Source organism: Protopterus annectens, chromosome 2.part0, assembly GCF_019279795.1.
Source record: "Protopterus annectens isolate FY-2018-M chromosome 2.part0, PAN1.0, whole genome shotgun sequence".
Classification (NCBI taxonomy): Eukaryota; Metazoa; Chordata; order Ceratodontiformes; family Protopteridae; genus Protopterus; species Protopterus annectens.
Genome location: NC_056728.1, coordinates 581,209,444 through 581,230,124, shown reverse-complemented (window position 1 = coordinate 581,230,124; position 20,681 = coordinate 581,209,444).

Below are 20,681 nucleotides of genomic sequence, written 5' to 3'. Positions count from 1 at the left end.
GGGTAACCTTGTTTTTCCCGAAGGGTATGACTATGCATTTTTGGCATTTAACTTTAGGCCATGGCTCTGGCACCAGTTATCCGTTTCTGTGAGACCCTTCTGAAGGATATCTGTGTCAGATGTGTTTTCTACTATGGCCCAGTTTGCAGTCATCTGCAAACTTTGTCAGCCATAACCCTCCTGTGTTTGCTTGTACTGAAAAGTAGATGCCAAACAAGAGTGGGCCCAGGACTGAGCCCTGTGGTACACCACTTGTGACAGGCTTTGAGTCTGACATGGCGCCAGCAACTCTGACCCTGTGGGTTCTGTCACTCAGCCAGTTTGCAACCCATCTTGTGATGTATGGGTTAACATTTAAGCTGATGAGTTTTTCAATGATACCCGAGTGGGGTATTGTATCAAAGGCCTTCGCCAGATCGAGGTAGGCTGTATGGACTGCCTTTCCCTCAACAATGGCTTTGGTGACTGTTTCGAAAAAGTCAACCAAGTTTAGAAGGCATGATCTGCCTTTGACAAAGCCAAACTGGGATGGATCCAAAGTCTGCAAATTCCTATGTCTTTATTTATGAGGTCCATTATGATCCTCTCCATGGCTTTGCAGATAAGGCTTGTCAAGCTAATGGGCGGTAATTTCCAGGGTCGGTGGAGGCACCGCCTTTGTGAAGTGGGACCACAGTTGCAGTGCGCCACTCCTGGGTGCGTATCCGGAGGTAAGACTATGATTAAACAGCTGTCCTAGCTGTGGGTTTAATTCCTCGTTGAGTTCGTGGAGCACACAGCCGGGGACACCATCAGGTCCCATGGATGCTGTGTTTTTTGCTTTGGAGAGAGCAGTTCTCACTTGGGCGTTGGAGATGTTTGGGGGGCTGCAATCGCTTGGTATAGATATCTCTCCTTTTGGGGAGGTGAGAAGTTTGCACTGAACCTGTCAGCCAGTATGTTGGCAATGTCTGTAGGATCAGTAATCTTCACATCATTTTGAACTAGTTCTGAGCATATCTGGGAGTTTCCTCCCAGGTTTCTAACATAGCTAAAGAAGGCCTTATGATTGTCTTTTGAGTCTTTAGCTATTTTTCTCTTTGGTCCTGTTTTTGTTGTTTTATGAGTGTCAAATGTACTGACACTGTCAACTCATACCGATTGTTTCTTTGAAGGAAAATAGACTCACAGGTATGACGGAGGTACCCACTGGCAATATTGGTAAAGAAAAAAATACATGAGTTTTGAGTTAGACAGGCAACAGAGGCGAAGAAGCTTCATTTACTGTTAGACATACACAAGTGCAAACAGCACCCACACTACTAAATGGTTGGTAAATTATACAATGATGATATACTTCCACCTGGCAGGTGCCGTAGCCTGCTGAAAACATGCTAAACCAAAAATGACAGATAAATAAGCACACACAGCGGTCATGTCATATACTTTAGGAATCCTTGCAATACTGATCTGCGAACAATGCAAATAATTTGACTGTTATGGACCATTCAAGGCATCCACTGTAAACAGTTACTCACTGTAAAGTGAATAACAGAATTATACGGTATGAAGCTTATCTTTTGTAATACATTTATCATACTTGTGGCAACAGAACATGTACTAGTAAGCTAATGGTTCGAGAATAGTAAGAGTCTAGCATGTATAAACTATGTACCAAGAGATGAAAGTAGTGATGCTCTTGTGAAAGTAAAAGGTTGGCTTTCTGACTGCAGCTGAACATCTTAACTGACATTATATATGTATATACATATACATATATGTATGTATAAATATCTCTATAGCACAAGGTGCAAATGCTGTGAGCTTAAAGAAACAGGAGAGATGATGATGAGTTTGAATCCAGCTTGCAGCTAGATATATATATATATATATATATATATATATATATATATATATATATATATATATATATATATATATTTAAACTGTATGTAGAATAATTAATGGGGAGAGTGACGTCCCCACAAATTATCATAAATAAGGTCCTAAGCATGGAATCAGTCATAGTTTCATAGTTTCATAGTTTAGTACTAGGCTATCTGCCCTGGGGCATTTGTAAGCCTAGCCATAGTGATGTGGCTTTCGCCACCCCATGAAATGGCACAAAAATGCACAGAAAAGATTTAGAATACTGTGCCTCTGTCTAGTAGTGACACAGTGAAGGTCCCCTTATATAATAGAATTAGTTTACTGTGCCCCTGTCTAGTAGTGACACAGATGTGACCCCTGGGGTAAACTTACGATCTCCCATCCACTCATCAAGATTTCTCTTGAAGAGAGTCAGTGAGGGGCTCTGTCTAACATGAACTGGGATCTTGTTCCAGAGCATAGGAAGCCTCTGGGTTATGAATCTATCCCTCCAGCATGTCCTATTCATACTTGTACTGAGGTTAAAGTCTTTAGCTCTCGTGGTTCTGATGGATTTGGATTTTTTGAGGTGGAGCATGTCCATCAGTTCCTGATTGGACATGGCCTTGTACGTCAGGCAGAGATCACCTCTGAGCAGGCGGTATGCTACTGAATAGAGCTGGAGTTTCTTTAGTCTGGCATAATAAGACATATGTTGGAGACCCTTGATCCTCTTGGTGAGGTACTTTTGTGGTCTCTCTAGCTGTTGCAAATGCCGGGTGAGGTACATACCAAATGGGGCATTATACTCAATCATGGGTCTGATGAGGGAGGAGTATAGGGGTACAATGACATCCTTGGATCTGGATGTGAATCCCTTCATGATAAGGTGTGCAAGGTAGAATGTTTTTCTAAACACTTTGGCAACGTGGGTGTCAAATGAGAGGTCGCTGTCGACTTGGGTCCCTAGGTCTCTGATTACTTTTTCCATACTCAGTGGGTTGCTGTCTATGTGATAATTTGTGGGTACATTGTTTTTTCCAAAGGGGATGACTATACATTTTTTGGCATTTAGTTTAAGGCCATGACTCCGGCACCAGTTGTCTGTTTCTGTGAGGCCTTTTTGTAGGATGTATGTGTCCGCTGGTGTATCGACTATGGCGCCTAGTTTGCAGTCACCTGCGAACTTTGTCAGCCACAACCCTCCCATGTTTGCTTTAACATCTGAGAAATAAATGCCGAACAAGAGGGGTCCCAGGACAGATCCCTGTGGGACACCACTTGTGACTGGCTTTGAGTCTGACATTGCTCCAGCGATTTTAACTTTATGGGTTCTGTCCTTTAGCCAGTTTGCAACCCATCTAGTGACATAAGGGTTTACGTTTAACCTGTTGAGCTTATCTATGATGCCTGAGTGGGGTATTGTGTTGAAGGCCTTAGCCAAGTCCAGGTAGGCTGTATGGACTGCTTTGCCCTCATCAATGGCTCTAGTGACTTTTTCGAAAAAAATCAACCAGGTTCAAAAGGCAGGATCTGCCCTTCACAAAGCCGAACTGGGTGGGGTCAAGTGTCTGTAGGTCCTCAATATCTCTGTTTATGAGTTCCATGATGATTCTTTCCATAGCTTTGCAGACCAGGCTGGTTAAGCTTATGGGGCGGTAGTTCCCAGGGTCTGTAGAGGTACCCCCTTTGTGGAGTGGGACCACTGTTGCTGTACGCCAGTGTTCAGGTACATATCCTGTAGTAAGGCTAAGGTTAAATAGCATTACTACAGGATACATATCCTGTTGCTGTACGCCAGTGTTCAGGTACATATCCTGTAGTAAGGCTAAGGTTAAATAGCATTTTTATGTGCGAGTTTAGCTCCTCTTGGAGTTCATGTAGCACGCAACCCGGGATACCGTCAGGTCCCATTGATGCTGTGTTTTTAGCTTTGTTGAGGGTGGCTCTCACTTGAACATCTGAGATGACAAGGAGATTACATTCAGTTGGGATAAGTATTTCTTCTTTTGGGGGTGAGGGAGGGGAGAAATTTGCACTGAACCTGTCAGCCAGAATGTTGGCAATATCTGTGGGTTCAGTGTATTTTTTGTTGTTGTGAACTAACTCTGAGCATATCTGAGGGTTTCCACCCAGGTTTCTAACATAGCTGAAGAAGGCTTTGTGGTTATCTTTAGTGTCCTTAGCGATTTTTCTCTCAAAGTTGGCCTTGGATGTTTTTATAAGAGAATGTAGTTTTCTGATAGTGTTGATCAGAGATGTCTTCCCTTTATGGGATTTTGCTCTGTCGTGCAGTAGCTTCCTTCTTTTGTTATACAATTTGTTAATGGCTGAGGTCCACCAGACAGGACGCTTGCCTTTGGTGGAGAGGGACTTGGATTTATTTGGGATTGCATGATCCATGCATTCTTGGAGATGTCCATAGAAAGCATTTGTGAAGGATTCGGCATTGTGGGATGTGGTATCCACTGGCCCAGTGGGCTTAAAGGATACCATCTCAGTCTTAAGGAGAGTGAAGTCTGCTTTTGAGAAGTTTTTCACTGTGGTCTTTTGTGCTGGGGGTAGAGGTGGGATATGTATATCCAGGGTGATTAGTTTGTGGTCAGATCTCACTAGTGAGGGGTATACCTCCGGTGTGGAGCATTTTGTCCCCGTGTTTGTGATGATCAGGTCTAGTATATTATCTCCCCTAGTGGGAGAGGTGACTAGTTGTTCCAGTGCATTTGAATTTATGAATTCCAGGAACCTTTGGGCTAGAGTGTTAGGGCTAGAATAATGTACCCAATCTATGTTTGGGTAGTTGAAGTCTCCCAGTATGATGGTATTTTGTGATACATTCATATCCTCCAATGTCTTCAGGAAGGTTGAGTGGGGTTCCTGAGATTAGGAGGGTGGTCTGTAACATGCTACCAGTTGTATAGCAGTTTTGCCTATGGTTAGTTGCACCTGTATGGTCTCCGATGCTTCATGTGTTGCTACTAACCTGGAGGTGTGGGTGTCCTTGATGAATATGGACACTCCCCCTCCCTTTGTGGTTCGGCCCGGGTTTTGGGGCCGAAAAGCATGATACGAGGTATAGCTTGGTAGTGCTGGGGTGCTCTCAAGAGCCTTGAACCAGGTTTCAGTTACTGCACAGACGTCGATGTTCTCCATATTGAGGAGTGCATCGAATGCCTGCATCTTGAGATTTAGACTTCTGGCGTTGAGCAGCATTACCCTTAGTTTTTTTCCATTTTTGTTTTCTAAGGAGGTGGGTTTGTCTTTTGAGCCTTGCCTAAAAAAGGCACTATGGGGGTGGCAAGAGCCTTAGCCAATATCCGGAAGCCCAGTGGTGACAGGTGCAAGCCGTCCCTTGCGAAGCAGCGTGGCTTGTCCAACATGTCATCCCAGGCAGACAGACATTGGATCCCCTTAGAATGACACCAGTACTTGAGCCAATTATTAAAGCTGATCATGAGAGACTTGGGCACTCAGGTTGATAGCAAACTAACTTTAGACCACCATACTGCCTCAGTTGTATGGAAAGCTTCCTACATGGTCCACCTCATTAATAAGGGTATCTCATCCAGGGACAAGGTGGTCATAACATCCCTGTATTCTTCCCTTATAAAACCAATTATTGAGTGCAATACCCCTTTTGGCATGTAACTCACAAAGTACATGCAGCAACTGGAGAGACCACAGAGGTTCCTCACCTGGAGGATCCTGGGCCTCAAACATCTACCCTACACAGATAGGCTAAAAGCCCTGTCCCTCTACTCAGTCTCCTACAAACTCCTCAGAGGTGACCTCTGTCTGGCATACAAAGCAATCTCAGACCCTGCCCTGATGGGACTGCAGCATATCCGCAAGTCAAGCTCCACTCGAGTAACCCACACACGTGACCTCAACCTGATGTGTGACATCAATAGAACTTGTCGGTAGGTTGGTTGAAGTACAGCTAAATATATATTCTGTACCGACATATCTACCAGTACAGGTAAATGTTTATCGTGTGGCATGAAATGGAATAATGTGCAAGATTATCTAACACTGATGGTTTCCTTATGTGTTTTGCTTATAGTAATCTTTTACCTCCTCCTATTCCTATTTCTGTGCTGTAAAATGTTCCACTGTATCAACTACAGAGTACCAAGATCATTATGTAAACAAGCTGCACCTAGAACAAACTATTCCGCTCAACATTAATAACTTCCAACTACAACATATTAATTATAATTTTAGAATGGCTAGGTATTAACACTGCTAACTGCCTTGCAGAGGCTACAGGAATTACAAGAGCCACCACAGTATATTAATTCTTTATTTTCTGTAGTAAAATTCTAGAGACAGGTTTGTGTACACAAGCAAATACTGATTGATTTTGGGTGGGGGATTGTACTGAATGCCTTGGCTAAGTCAAGGTAGGCAATATGCACTGTTTTGCTGTCAACCTATCATCCATTGCCTTGGTGACTTCTTGAGGAAGTGCACCTGGTTGATTAGTTATGACTGACCCTTCAGAAAAGAAATGGGGTTGGATCCATTTCCAGTAGATTACCTATGTCACTGAAATGTTTAAATGATAAGTCCTTCCACTGCTTTGCATACAATACTACATCAGGCTAATGGGTCTGTAGTTTGCAGGGTCCATGAATGGACCACACTTGTGGAGAGAGATGAGCACCACATTTCTCCATTCACATGAAATGAATCCTGATGGAAAGGCTATATATATATATATATATATATATATATATATATATATATACATATATATATATATATATATATATATATATGTGTATCTACTACTTCATGCTTCATGCTATTTAGGAGACATCTATGGAGATTAGTGGGGTACATTGATATGGTATTCATGTCCTTGTAGAGTGTGTCAAGAAACAATTCCTCTAGTAATAGTTGGGTGGGGAATAAGTTAAATGGTATTGCCAGAGGGGTGGCTGTTGGAGGCAGAAAGAGAAGAATAGAATCGGAGATTAATTTGTTAGCCAGTAGATTTGCCATACCTTTCAGGTGTGAATATGTGGCTGCACTTAAAATTAGTTGTGAACGTATGCTTCTTTTGAGGTTGCAGACATAGCCAAGGAAAGCAAATTGGCCTTAGTATACTTGACTTGTCCACCGAGCTTCTTGTTTAGATTTATATGAAAGATTTTTTTCCTGTTGGCAATTGCAATTCCAAATTTTTGCCATAACTTGCTTCCTTTTGTTATACAACCAATTGATACTGGAATTCTACTAGGATGATTTGATTTCAGTGTTTGTATTTATTTCTGGAGAAAACAGCTGTACAAAGCATTTACTGATATAGTTGTAGATGTTCTCTGTGAACCATTCTGCATAGTCAGTAATGTGGGCAGGGATTGGAGGGACTTGAAAATTTGGCAGGTTATCACTTAATGGTAGGAAATTCACCTTAGAATAATTATAACATATTACAGGGTGAACTATAGTCCCAGGTTTTATTTTTATTTTAAATCAGATAGCGTTATGGTCAAATCTTATAATAGAGGACATTACACTAGGGCGGCAACAATATCCCATATTAGTGGGGACCAGATCCAGTATGTTCCCACCCATAGTGGGCACATGGGCTATCTGCTACAAGGTGTTTGTACTGGCAAAATCCAGGAGGCCTGCACATTTGGTGTCATTAATGACTCCCACTTTATGGTGGGATAGTTAAAGTCACCTATGAGTATGGCATTTTGTTGAATAGTGACTGACTTCAGTATAAAGATGTGCTATGGGATTTCATGGTCATAGACAGGGACTTAAGCTTGCAAGAATATGGGATGTGGAGAAGCTCAAAATCTTCTTCTTGTTTGAAAAACTTTGAGACATGATTGGTTTTGATATATATTGAGGAACTTTCATACCTAGTTCCTGAATGTGCCGGAGCTTGTCTAGATGTGTTAAAAGCACTGTAGCCCTGCACTGTTGGGGTATTCTCTGTGGATTTGCTGTATCCAGGACTGTTTGTAATCTTCTGAGAGGTGCCAAAGTCTGCTCTTCAGGTTTTCCCTTAGATCTGCTTGTTCTCTCCTCTCCTGCACTTTTACTAGCTTATTACTCTAGCACTTTACCATACCAGACTTCTTGTAGCAATTATTGCAGCACACAAAAGTGCTACCAGCACTAAACGTTCTACAAGGAAACAGCTCCAGTACTTATTATTAATGCCCACCCCTCCAGGCATGTCTAAAGGTCAGTTCCCTGTGCTTTTTCCTGTTAACCTGGTGAAATTGGGCATCCTAAGGCAATGTAGCAACTGCCTCATGTACACTGACATCCCTCTTCTCTTACCTCCCAACACTCAGACTTGCGAGAGATGCTCTTAGATATCCAAACTGGAAACCACGCACTCTCCAGCCTAGACCGGAATAGCTGGTCAAGAGGAAAAAGTCAACACTTGCAACACACCACATGGAACAGATAGCCCTCCAGAATACACACCAGCACTGCTTTCACATAAAAACACAAACCACACACCCACCTTCATGGAGGCTCTCAATAAAAATCTACCTAAATAGCAGAGACCTAGAAGGCAGAAATGCACGCGACCACAACACAACACTAATAACGAGACACATAACTCTCCTAAACAGTGTGCCACTCAACCAAATTCCCTAAAGCAAAACAGCATGCCCAGCACACTAGTCATAGGTGACTCAATAGTGAGGCACACTGATGTCCCACTCACTAGGTTAAAAAAGGAGAAAGTAACAGTCGGCTGCCTGTCAGTTGCCAGGATCTGCTATATAATGCATGCACTCAGGTCCCTCAACAAAAGGTACAAATATGACTCTGTCATTGCATATGTGGGTGTGAATGACCTGAGGCGTACCTCCCTGGACTACATGAAAAGAGACATGGAGGAGCTCTCGGATTACTTAGCCCAGGTTGGTACGACCCTAGCTCTGAGCAGCATCCTGCCATCGTCCAGAATGATACCACAGTACAAGCAGAAAATGATTGATTTCAACAATTGGCTACGTTTCTGGTGTCATTCTAAGGGGATCCAGTATCTGTCTGCCTGGGATGACATGATTGACAGACCTTAATGGTTTACCAGAGATGGCCTGCATCTATCACCCCTGGGCTTCTGGATACTGGCCAGGGCTCTTGCCACCCCTATAGTGCCTTTTTTAGGCAGAGTTGCAAAGACCAAATTACCACCGTAACAGCTACAAACAAATGCAATCTGAGGGTCATGCTGCTCAATGCTAGAAGTCTAAATCTCAAAATGCACTCGCTCAAAGCACTCCTTAAAATGGAGAACATAAACATTTGTGCTGTAACAGAGACCTGGTTCAAGGCAGCAGAAAGCACCCCTGCACTACCAGGCTATAACTCATTCCACACCTTTCACCCCCAGAACTTGGACTGAAGCTCCAAAGGTGGTGGTGTTTCCATATTCATAAAGGATGCACACATCTCCAGACTGGTAGCCCAACATAATGCATCAGAGATACTTCAGGTGCAGCTAACATTGGGTAAGACAGCGATTCAGGTCGTAGCCTGTTATAGGTCCCCAACCATGTCCCAAGACACTCACACCACATTCCTAAGCACCCTGGAGAATATTAGGGTCCAACCTAACACACTCATACTGGCAGACTTCAACTACCCCTCCATTAACTGGGAAAATTACTCATGTACCAATACACTTGCCCAATGTTTCCTGGAATTTGTTAATTCCAATACTCTGGACCAGCGCGTTCTTACCCCCACTAGAGGTAGCAACATTCTTGACCTGGTCATTACTAATATGGATGACTGTTGCTCTACACCAGTAGTCAACTCCTCTCTGGTTAGATCTGACCACAAACTAATCATCTTGGAAATCCACATCCCTCCCACCCACCCCAACACAAAGGTAACCACCATGAAAAACTTCTCCAAAGCTAACTTTAGGCTCCTAAGAATAGAGGTGGCTAACAAATGGGGAATAGTTGCATGGCCGCCAAATCATTTTATTATTTATTTATTTTATTCTATTTATTTTACATTTGTTGACCGGGCTAGTCTAACTGGATATATGTCCATTTTCAGTAGAGGCCCGGGGAGATAAGCTCCATGACACACAGATAAAATAATCGCAAAACAATATAAAATAACTTCAGTTGTATATACAAGGACAAATCTGGTTAATACAGAAATAATAGAGAGAGGACAGAAGTCAATACAATGTAAAATGCAGGTTCAAAATAACAAGTAGGTACATTACTTAATGGAAAAAAAGGAGGCATACAGGCTAATTCCATATACAAGTACAGTACAATAAAAGAGGCAGATTAATGTTCAGTAATAGTAAAATTAGATTTTTTTGTTTAACAAATAAGTATCCAGAGGGATGGAAATAATAAAATACAGAGTGAAAAAGGTAAATATTGTTAAAATGGAAGATAGAAGAGTTAATGAAAAGTATAGGGTAGGCCGCGTGTATTTGGGTAGAGTAGATAATTAGTCAGGTTTAGTACAGGGGCATAAACAGTGTGTTTTGAGGAAAAGTTTCAGTCTGTTTTTGAAGTGTGATTTAGAGGAAAGTGAGGAAAGGTCACTGGGTAGGAGATTCCAGAATCTTCCCACAGTATTAGAGAAGAGAGAATCCCCAACCCTGTTGTTAGATTTAGATGTGTTAACTAGAAGTTTCTGAGATGAACATAAGGACTTCAGATTATTATAGCGGGTGATGATGGTGGATAGAATAGGAATATTGGAAGGTTGATAAAGAGTCTTATGGGCAATGATTAGTTGGTGGTATTTGAGCAGATGCTGTAGTTCCAACCATTGAAGCTGCTTTAGATTACAGCAATGGTGTGTTCTAAATGGGTTACCAGTAGCAAATCTGGCTATGTTATTGTAGGAGATTTCCAATTTATTGAGGTTGTTCTTAGATAGATTAGTGAAAATGGTTGAGGCATAGAGGAGTTGAGATTAGATGAGTGTGTGCAATAGTAGTCCTAGCTGTAGGTGACAGGAAGGGTTTAATTTTGTAGAGAGAGACAGTTTTTTTGTTGACAGATTTAATAGTGTTGTTGATGTGTATGTCAAAGGTAAGGTTGTTGTCAATGGTAATACCAAGTAGCTTGGTAGTTAGGTCAGGTGATATAATTGTACCATTAGTGGATGTAACAGCAAAATCTACGGGAGAGGACTTATGATTAGGATTGAAAAGGAGGAGTTTAGTTTTTTGAGGGTTTAAGAGAAGGCAACGTAGAGTGAACCATTGTTCAACAGTGTTAAATACTTTTTGGGTAAGGGAGTGAAGTTCAGAGGTGGTTGTGGCTGAGCATATAAGTGTGAAGTTATCTGCGTATTGTATGCAAGTAGTATGGGGGATTGCTAGATGAAAGTCATTGATGAATATGGAGAAAAGGAGAGGTCCTACTATTGATCCCTGAGGGACACCAAGGTTAACTGGTAGGTGGGTAGATAGAGTGTTGTGCCAGAGTACAGCCTGTTGTCATTTATCTAAGTAGGATTGGAACCATTTGATAGAGAGTGCATCTAAGGCCAGGGATTTGAGGATATCTATCAGAATTTAATGACTGACCATGTCGAATGCTTTGGACAAATTGATAAATTGTGCAGAGGAAAGCATATTGCAGTTATGGTTTTTGTTAATACAATCTGTAAAGGAAAGGAGGGCAGTGGTAGTGCTATGGGAGGGTCTGAAACCATGTTGACAGTTAGAGAGCAAGTTATTATGGAGTAGGTGGTCTAGCAATTGCCTATGGATGCATTTTTCCAAGATCTTGGCCAAAGGAGAAAGGAGGACTATGGGACAGTAGTTGGAGAAATCGGTGGAGGTTCCACCTTTGTGAAGGGGAATAATATGGGAGACTTTCCAGATGTTAGGGACGTGACCTTCGTTAATACTTCTGTTGATCAGAATGGAGATGGGGTAAGCAATTGATTTGGCAGATTTCTGTAGATATTCAGCAGGTAGTTGGTCTGCTGAAGGAGAGCCTGGCTTCAGTTTTTGGATTAGGGCAAGAATGTGGGTTGTTGGGACTGGTTGAAAGATGAATGGAGGGGGTGTGGCTTTGTTATAGGTAGGTAAAGTAAAAGTATTAGGTGATAGTTGGCTGGCTAGTGTTTGGATTGCATTGGTGAAAAAGGTATTGAAGGCATTGGCAGTCTGCATGGGATTTTGAAGGTCAGTGTTTAGTGGGCTTGGTGTACTGGATTGACCTAGTTGTAGTAATTGGTTGATGCATGCCCAGAATTTTTGTGGGTTATTATGGTTTGCCTTCTGAAACTGAAGGTAGTAGTTTCTTTTATCAGATAGTATAGCTTTCTTAGTGTTATTTCTTAGTTGTCTGAAATTTTGTTGGTCTACAGGATTTCTAGTCATTCTCCATTTGGCCCAGTATTTATTCCTGAGATGGATTTTCTGTTTGATTTCTTTAGAAAGCCAAGGGGCAGATTTGGTCTTGAATCTGATTGAACAGGTTGGGGCATGGTGATCAAGAATTGCTAAGAAGTTAGAATTAAAGTATTGTACTGCTTCTTCCAGAGGGGGGTATTTCAAGGGAGACCAATTGCATGCTCTAAGTTCATTTTTGAAGAGCTCAGGGTTGAAGTTCTTTTTGGATCTGATATTCCTGATTGTGGTGGGAATGGGAGTATAGGTTTTATGCCTGAAGATATAGGTAAGTGAGTGGTCACTTATGTCATCAGGAAGGGTTCCAGATTCATATAATTGAGGATGGTTATTTATCAGAATCCAGTCTAATGTGCTTTCTTTCTTGTTGTGTTTGTCTATCCTGGTGGGGGAGGTAATGATGTCAGCAAAACCATATAGGTTGATGTGGGTAGTAGGGAGGCTGCTGCTACAACAATTCCAATCATTTTTTTATATCACCAAGGATTATGGTTTCTTAGGGCAGGTGTTGACATAGCCAGCAAAGGATATTTTCTATGGTGGTATTGTTATTACCAGGGGGTAGATAGATACAAATAATATAGATGGCTTTGGCATTGCTAAGTTGAAGTTTAGATATGAAAATTTGTGCATTGGTACTAAGGGGTTGTTTAATGTCATAAGTAAACTGTAAACCAGATATAAATAGAATAGCAACCCCCCCCAACCCTTTTTGGCTACACGGTCAAGTCTCAGGATATTGTATCCTGGTGGGATGATTTCATTGTCTTTTGTTGCAGGTTTTAGCCAAGTTTCTGTTAGACAACGAATGTCAAAGGAGTAGACTTCTAAGAGAGCATGGAGTTGAGCTATTTTATTGTTAATGCTACGAATATTAAGATGAGCTACAAGGAGTGAATTAGATGGTTTAGTAATGGGATAATTAGTGGATTGGTTGGGGTTGGGGAGAGAGATTGGAGTTGTTGTTGGGCCTGGGTTTGGGTCAATGTCTCCAAATTTTAATGAGTGGAGTTGTTTGAGATAGTTTGGAGTTGGGAGTCTGCTATTTAAGAGTAGGGTCTCCTGGGATTGAGATTAATATATCTAATGTGGAATATTCTATGATATTTTGCTAGTAGGTAGCTGGGAGTTGACCATCATAGACCAATGCATTGTACGAACACGTACACAATTGCATGGATCTTGCCATACCCAATGGAACCAAGACTCTCTCCTCCAAAAAAAGGAAGCCAATCTGGTGATACCCTGCCATAAACAAACTTTAAAACAGAAGGAGGAAACTGATGCAGAATAAGGTGAAGTCCCAAGACTGGAAAAACTCCCTTATCAGCCTCAACAAAAAGTTGAGATCCCTCATCAGATCCTCTAAAGCTAGCTATGAAAACAGAATTGCTACAGATAGTAAAGACAACCACAAGGCCTTCTATAGTTATGTAAAGAACCTCCACGGCAATATCCAGATTTGTTCTGAGCTACTGCACAATGGTACCTCCTGTAAAGAGCCAACAGATATTGCCAATGTATTGGCCGACAGATTCAGTGCCAACTTGTCCTCTGTCTCCCCCTAAAGTACCAATCACAATACCAGTAGACTGCCAGGCATGTAGTATTACTGCAGCAAAGGTTAAAACAGCACTGTAGAAGGCCAAGAATACAGCTTTCATGGGATCTGACAATATCCCTGGCTGTGTTCTACATGAAATACAGAGTGAACTGGCACCTCACCTGTGTGCCCTGTTCAATCACAGCCTCACCTCAGGCTTTCTCCCTATCAAATTGTGCACTGCTATAATCATCCCTCTCCACAAAGGAGGAGCGACTGCAGACCCTGGGAACTATCATCCCATTAGCCTGACAAGTCTGATATGCAAAGCTATGGAATGCATCATCATGGACCTAATAAACAAGGATATAGGGAATCTCCAAACTCTGGGTCCCACACAGTTTGGTTTTGTGAAGGGTAGATCATGCCTGCTCAACTTGGTTGACTTCTTTGAATCAGTCACCAGAGCTGTGGATGAAGGCAAGGTGGTTCACACAGCCTACCTTGATCTGGCCAAGGCCTTTGATACCATTCCCTACTCAGGAATCATAGAAAAACTCACTAAGCTAGGCGTCAACCCCTATATCACTAGGTGGGTTGCAATCTGTCTCACAGATAGCACCCACAGTGTGAAAGTAGCTGACTCCAAGTCAGACTGCCTATCAGTCACGAGTGGAGTTCCACAGGGATCGGTCCTGTGTCCCCTCCTGTCTACTTCTCAGAAATCCAGTCCAACATGAAGGGACTCTGGCTGACAAAGTTCATAGACAATTGCAAGTTAGGAGCCATTATTTTCTCCCCGAGTGATGTTGACATCCTACAGAAAGGCCTCACTGAGACCAACGACTAGTGTCAGAACCATGGTCTTAAGCTCAATGCCAAACAATGTGTTGTCATCCCCTTTGGGATAAACAGCTTCAAGTATCTGGGAGGGGTGGTTGAGGAGAAGGATAGTCTGAATGAAGAGGTCAAAGCTAGAATTAGAGGTGCTGCAGCCAACTGGCATAGAGTATCAGGTGTAGGCTATGGCAGAAGAATGCCAAAGAACCTGAAAAGTAAGGTGTACAAGACAGTGGTAAGACCAGTACTACTGTATGGTACAGAAACCTGGGCAGTAAAGGCAGAACAGTTGAAGAAGCTAGAGGTGATGGAAATGAAATGCCTAAGAAAGGTGGTAGGATGCACACTGTGGTACAGATGAAGAAATGAGGACATAAGAGCAGAAGCCAAAGTAGCTCCAGTTGCAGAAAATATCAAAGAGAACAGATTACGGTGGTCTGCGCGCATGTGTAGAAAAGCAGAAGACAATCTGATGAAGAAGATTTGGGACATACAGGAATAAGGTAAGAGGAAGCGAGGATATACAGCAAAGAGGTGGATGGAATTGTGTGAAAGAAGATCTGGGACAGTCAAGCATGAATGTTAAAGAAGGCAGGAGTGTGGCACTGAATCGAGAGTTGGCAACAGTTAACATGGTACCCCAAATCTATGTAGAAGAATAGGAAAAAAGGGGCTGATGATGATTATGATGATTTTGATACACTGGAAGGTTTGTCAGTTTCTCACTGCATACAAAATGCTCTGTGGGAAAGGATAATGTTTTAGCCAATATTCCAAGGCCTAGAAGAGACAGGTGCAGATCATTCAGGGCAAAGCAGCATGGTCTGTTGACCGTAACCTCCCTTGTAGAAAAGTATTGATTCCCTTGGAGTAACACCAGCAACTAAGCCAGTTATTACAGTCAATCGCCTGTTCGTACTGTGGCATTATCCTTGCAGAAAGTACAATGATGCTCACTGCTAGGCTTATATTGGCCAGGGACACACACTCTGAGAGATCCATGTCTCTCTTCATGTAGTCTTGAAAAGTAATGTCTCAAGGCATTTACAAATATACAGACTACGACAGTCTTACAGATGTCATCTTTGGCAGACTGCTAAGAGGTGTCCTGTGTCTGGCATATAAGGCATCCTCTGACCTGGAATTGATGGACCCAATGCACATCAGCAAGTCAAATGGCATCAGAAATACTTGGTCCAGGGATCTAAAACTCTAATGTAACATCAACAGAACAGTTTGCATCTCAAAGAGGATACTACTGCTGTGGAACTGTCTTGCCAATCACATAAAACAAAGCTCAGACCTGTCCATATTCAAGCAGAACTTGGATATATAGCTGGATAATATAAAATTTACCCATAGATTGCACCCTCTACTAATAATGGACAGAGGCTGCTCCTAAATGCTTTATCCCATTGCATAAGGACATCTGTCCCTCCAAGAGGGATATGTTTAACCAAAGAATCACAAATCAAAAAAGTACTGTTCAATCAGCATAAGTAATCAATGTAGAGAATGTTATTCATTATGAAGGCATCAAACAACATCACTTCCAACACACAAAGAGTTCTACTTGCATGCTAAGCTGAACTAATCTCTAGTTAAGAGTAACATGCCGCGGTGGTAGTGTTGTTACCTCACAGCAAGAGGTTCTCCCGTTCGATTCTCGACTGGGCTTGGGAGTGCCTTCTGTGTGGAGTCTGCATATCTTCCCCGCAGTTGGGTAGTGTTCGAAAGACATGAGTGTGTAAATGGGCGTGCCTTTGTTGAAGGTTGGGTGTCAAGCTGGCACCTCGGCGTTTCGTAAAAATCTACTGCCAATCATTAGTGGACTGGAGTTCCGCTGTGGCAACCCCTTACCAGGAAAAGTCGAAAGACAAACAACAACTAATCTCTAGTTAAAAGTCTACAAATATGTTGAAAAAATATGTACATGAAGCCAAATATTTTAAGCAGTGATAAAAATACAAGGTTGTCAGACAGATACACAGGACTACAGCATGAAGTCTGTTTGCAGTTCACTGCACTAATACACAAATTAACTCTATACCAAAATCAGCTAGTTTCAACACAGAATGCTCCTCATGAAACAGTAATCCTGAATCAGCATAAGTAATGCAGTTATGTACCATTTCAAATTCTACATAAGGGAATTGAGCTCCATGATTCAGCAGTACATTTTAAAACATAATAAATAATTGGCCATCATCAGCTTTCACACTGCAGTTTGCAAATTAATCTTTCAGAATGCAACTACTTTCTGAGGAAAAAAATAATTTAAAAAACAAATCAACAGATTGGAGGTGCTAGCTAACAATGTGGTTCCTTAACAGGATATCAGTCAATTAGAAAGATGAAAAGATTTCCTCAGCAGTCACAAAAAGCTTTTTTCTTTCTTTTTTTTAAGCAATATAAACAGAGCACCTTCTGTGTGGAGTCTGCATGTCCTCCCCACGGTCAAGGGACATATAAAGACATGCAGGTAGGTGCATGCATGAATGGGTGTGCCTTCTTTGAAGACTGGGCATTGGGGTGGCAACTTGGCACCATAAAAATCCACTGCCAATCATTAGTGGACCGGAGTTCCGCTGTGGCGACCCCTAACCGGGAGAAGCCGAAAGACAATTATAATATAAATACTTAGTCTTCTTTAACCCACCACTGCAGCAAATCAGATAGTAAATAAATCAATCATCATCCATCCATATTCTAATACATGGTCAACTTCAGTGGAATAAAAATACCCAGCAACACTACTGCTCTAATCACACTAACACTTCCTGTAAAATAACTGTGTTCACTGACAAATCACCCAGAAAAATAATGCAGCATGATCCATAAACAGTATCAGACCTTCCGATATTTTACTCAAATAAATCCAAAATAGCAAGTCTTACAATGTGAAAACTCTGGCACATGCTGAGCCCGTATATGTAGTACAATTCTTTAAACAAAGACCTGCAGCAACAGATAACTACAACAGAAGTTCCTGCTTCTGTTTAAAGCAGATCAGAAGGCGTAGTGAAGTCCGTGACTGACTGCATGAGGGGGTTCATAATTATACAATGGGCGTTTCCTGGGTGAAAAGAGAAGAGGAGGGTGTGCATGATTATAGAGTGGCTGTTTCCTGGGCAAAAAGAGAAGAGGAGGGCGTGTTCAACTGAAATCTGCAGTCGAAAAGGTGGGCGAATTGTTAGAGGCTTAAGCAAGCGTGAGATTAAAGTTTTATTGAAGATGGCTAGCAGTACTAATAGCTGCTCAATCAGAATCTCTAAAAATAGAGAAAATAACTGTTTCCTTGTGTAGTAATGTTATTTTTGAGCAGGGGAGCATTAGATAGGGGAGAAAAATAGATTGTGGAGCAGAAATAATGTACTATTTCCTGTAGTTGTTCTTTAAGCATGCTTTATAGGCAAAACATGTCCTAAACACAGCTGCTGGAGCTACCTTTGTTGGCACTCTACCTCTACCCTCACTGCTTTATGGATCCCCACTTCTTACCAACTTACAAACTTCCCTAAAAACAACAATTGAAATATGCTACAACAAAACTACAAATCTAGCAACAAATGCCTCCCTTCTCAGACACCACTGCCTACCACTTAAAACTCTAAATTGGTTTGAACGTCCTAATCACCTAACCTATGTACGATTAATTAATATACATAAAGTTGTATATAAGCCATCAGCCTGTCCAGCCCAAAAAATCCCTTCTCTGTCACTACCTCCCAAACAGATCTCTCCCGTCAGAAAACAACTCATCTCTATTCAAAAACCTAATAAAAGTGCAGGGCAAAGCCTCTACTCCCATGTTATTTATTTATTTTATCCTACTTTTGTTGACTGGGAGTGTCCGACTGAGCACAAGCCCTTTTTCAGCAGAGGCCCGGGGAGAAAACCCCCAAGATGCACATATAAAGCATGATAATAGCAACAGAGACATTCAGCATTAGAATAAGCAAGAAATATTTAGAAGGCTACAGTCATCAGTACAGTAATTATTAACATACTAAAGTCATACAGGATTGAGTAACAATACACGCATGAGAAGTAAGTAGTAGTGGCTTGTTAATCTGCATTTATGGGCAGCAAAATAGCTTAGTTTTAGGAATTTACTAGATAGAAGAGAAAATAAGTTGTTCATGCTATGTATTGGTTACAACCAAAACTTGGAACACACTGCTTTTAGCGATCAGAACAAACTCTAAATTTCATGCTTTTAAACATACTGTAAAATACTTCTTTTTTAACTTCTGGCTGTGGTTTTGCTCCAACCCAGGCTGGACCCCCGCCCCCCCCACACACACACACCAAACACACACCTTCTCCTCTCCATCTCTATTCTGTCATTCTCACCTGACTTTCTTATAACAACTATTTTGTTGTATAACCTAGGTCTTCTTCAAGAGCTACTTTCACATCTTTCCTATATCTGTGCAATAGTACATCTGAAGTTTTACCACATTTCAGATATCTACTTTTGCTCTACTGCACATTCAGAAATTTTATGTATGGACAGACAGACACCCTTAAGATCTCATATCCATTTCCTTCATTTCAGACTCATTATTCATACAGAAAATGTTTTTCCTGCTGTATAATATTTGTAAACAAAAAGTTTTATTACTATGTTATGTTTAATGTAATGAGTGTATAATAGTTTGTAATATAAAATGTCTTTTGCAATAATTTTGTAATGTACAATATTTGTAAAATGCTTTTTGCGATGTAACTTGGAGCTTTTCTCCCCGGGACCACCAATGAAAACAGGTACCCTTTGGGCCCAGTTGGACCTTCCCAGTAAAAAACAAAATAAATAACTAAATTAAATAATAATAATAATAGTGATACTGTTTTAGAAGATAATTCCCCATCTTCATCCCATTTAACCAAGACTTAATTCACCCCTCCTCCTGTCCCTCTGATTTTCACTTATGTACATAGAGCCAAGTGTATATTGGGCCTATACTCAACTCCAAAAATTAAGGACAGCCCTCACAGCGCTTGATGTAGGTTGATAATATGAATTACATACATTCTTCTTGTTTGTTATGTTTGTCCAGCACCTATTCCTTGAACTCATCCTTTACACACAGCCCTGCCTCATATATATATATATATATATATATATATATATATATATATATATATATATATATATATATATATATATGGTTTCACTTCATATACTCGAAATGCTGAAATCTCGAATTTCAGCATTTCAAGTGCATAAAGCCAAAACCATCAGAACACCGAAACCTCACAAAGCTGAAATCAAAAACCCAAACATACATACACTACACTACACACAAACCACAACACCTACACCACAAAAATCATAAACACAACAAAAAACCACACATACCTACACTAAACATAAGCAGGGGGGCAAGCCCCCCTGCACCCATCACGTGGGGGGCTGCGTCCCTCACACCCCCCCTACTTATATATACTAACTCCGAGATCACACAAACACAGAAAAAATAAAAAACTCAAACACACACATTCTACAGTCTCTTGCGTGCGCACACACACACACACACACACACACACACACACACACACACACACACACACACACACACACACACACACACACACACACACACACACACACACACACACACACACACACACACACATCACACATACACATCAGTTACAAAAACGCTCACATACACTCACTCACCTGAAAGTCCAAACACTAAAATCCAAAACAAACACTTCTCATAATGTAGTATCACTGCATAAGCGTGGATTCGACATATTTGCATTCACGCTTATGCACTTTCTCTGTTCTAAAGTTTCGGCTTCATACACTCGAAATGCTGAAATTCGAGATTTCAGCATTTCGAGTACATGAAGTGAAACTATATATATATATATATATATATATATATATATATATATATATATATATATATACACACACACATATATATAAATATATATATATATATATATATATATATATATGTATATATATATATCATGCTCTTATCATGAAGATTGTCCCCCTAAAGCAGTCAATACAAACTTACCAAAGACCTTGCA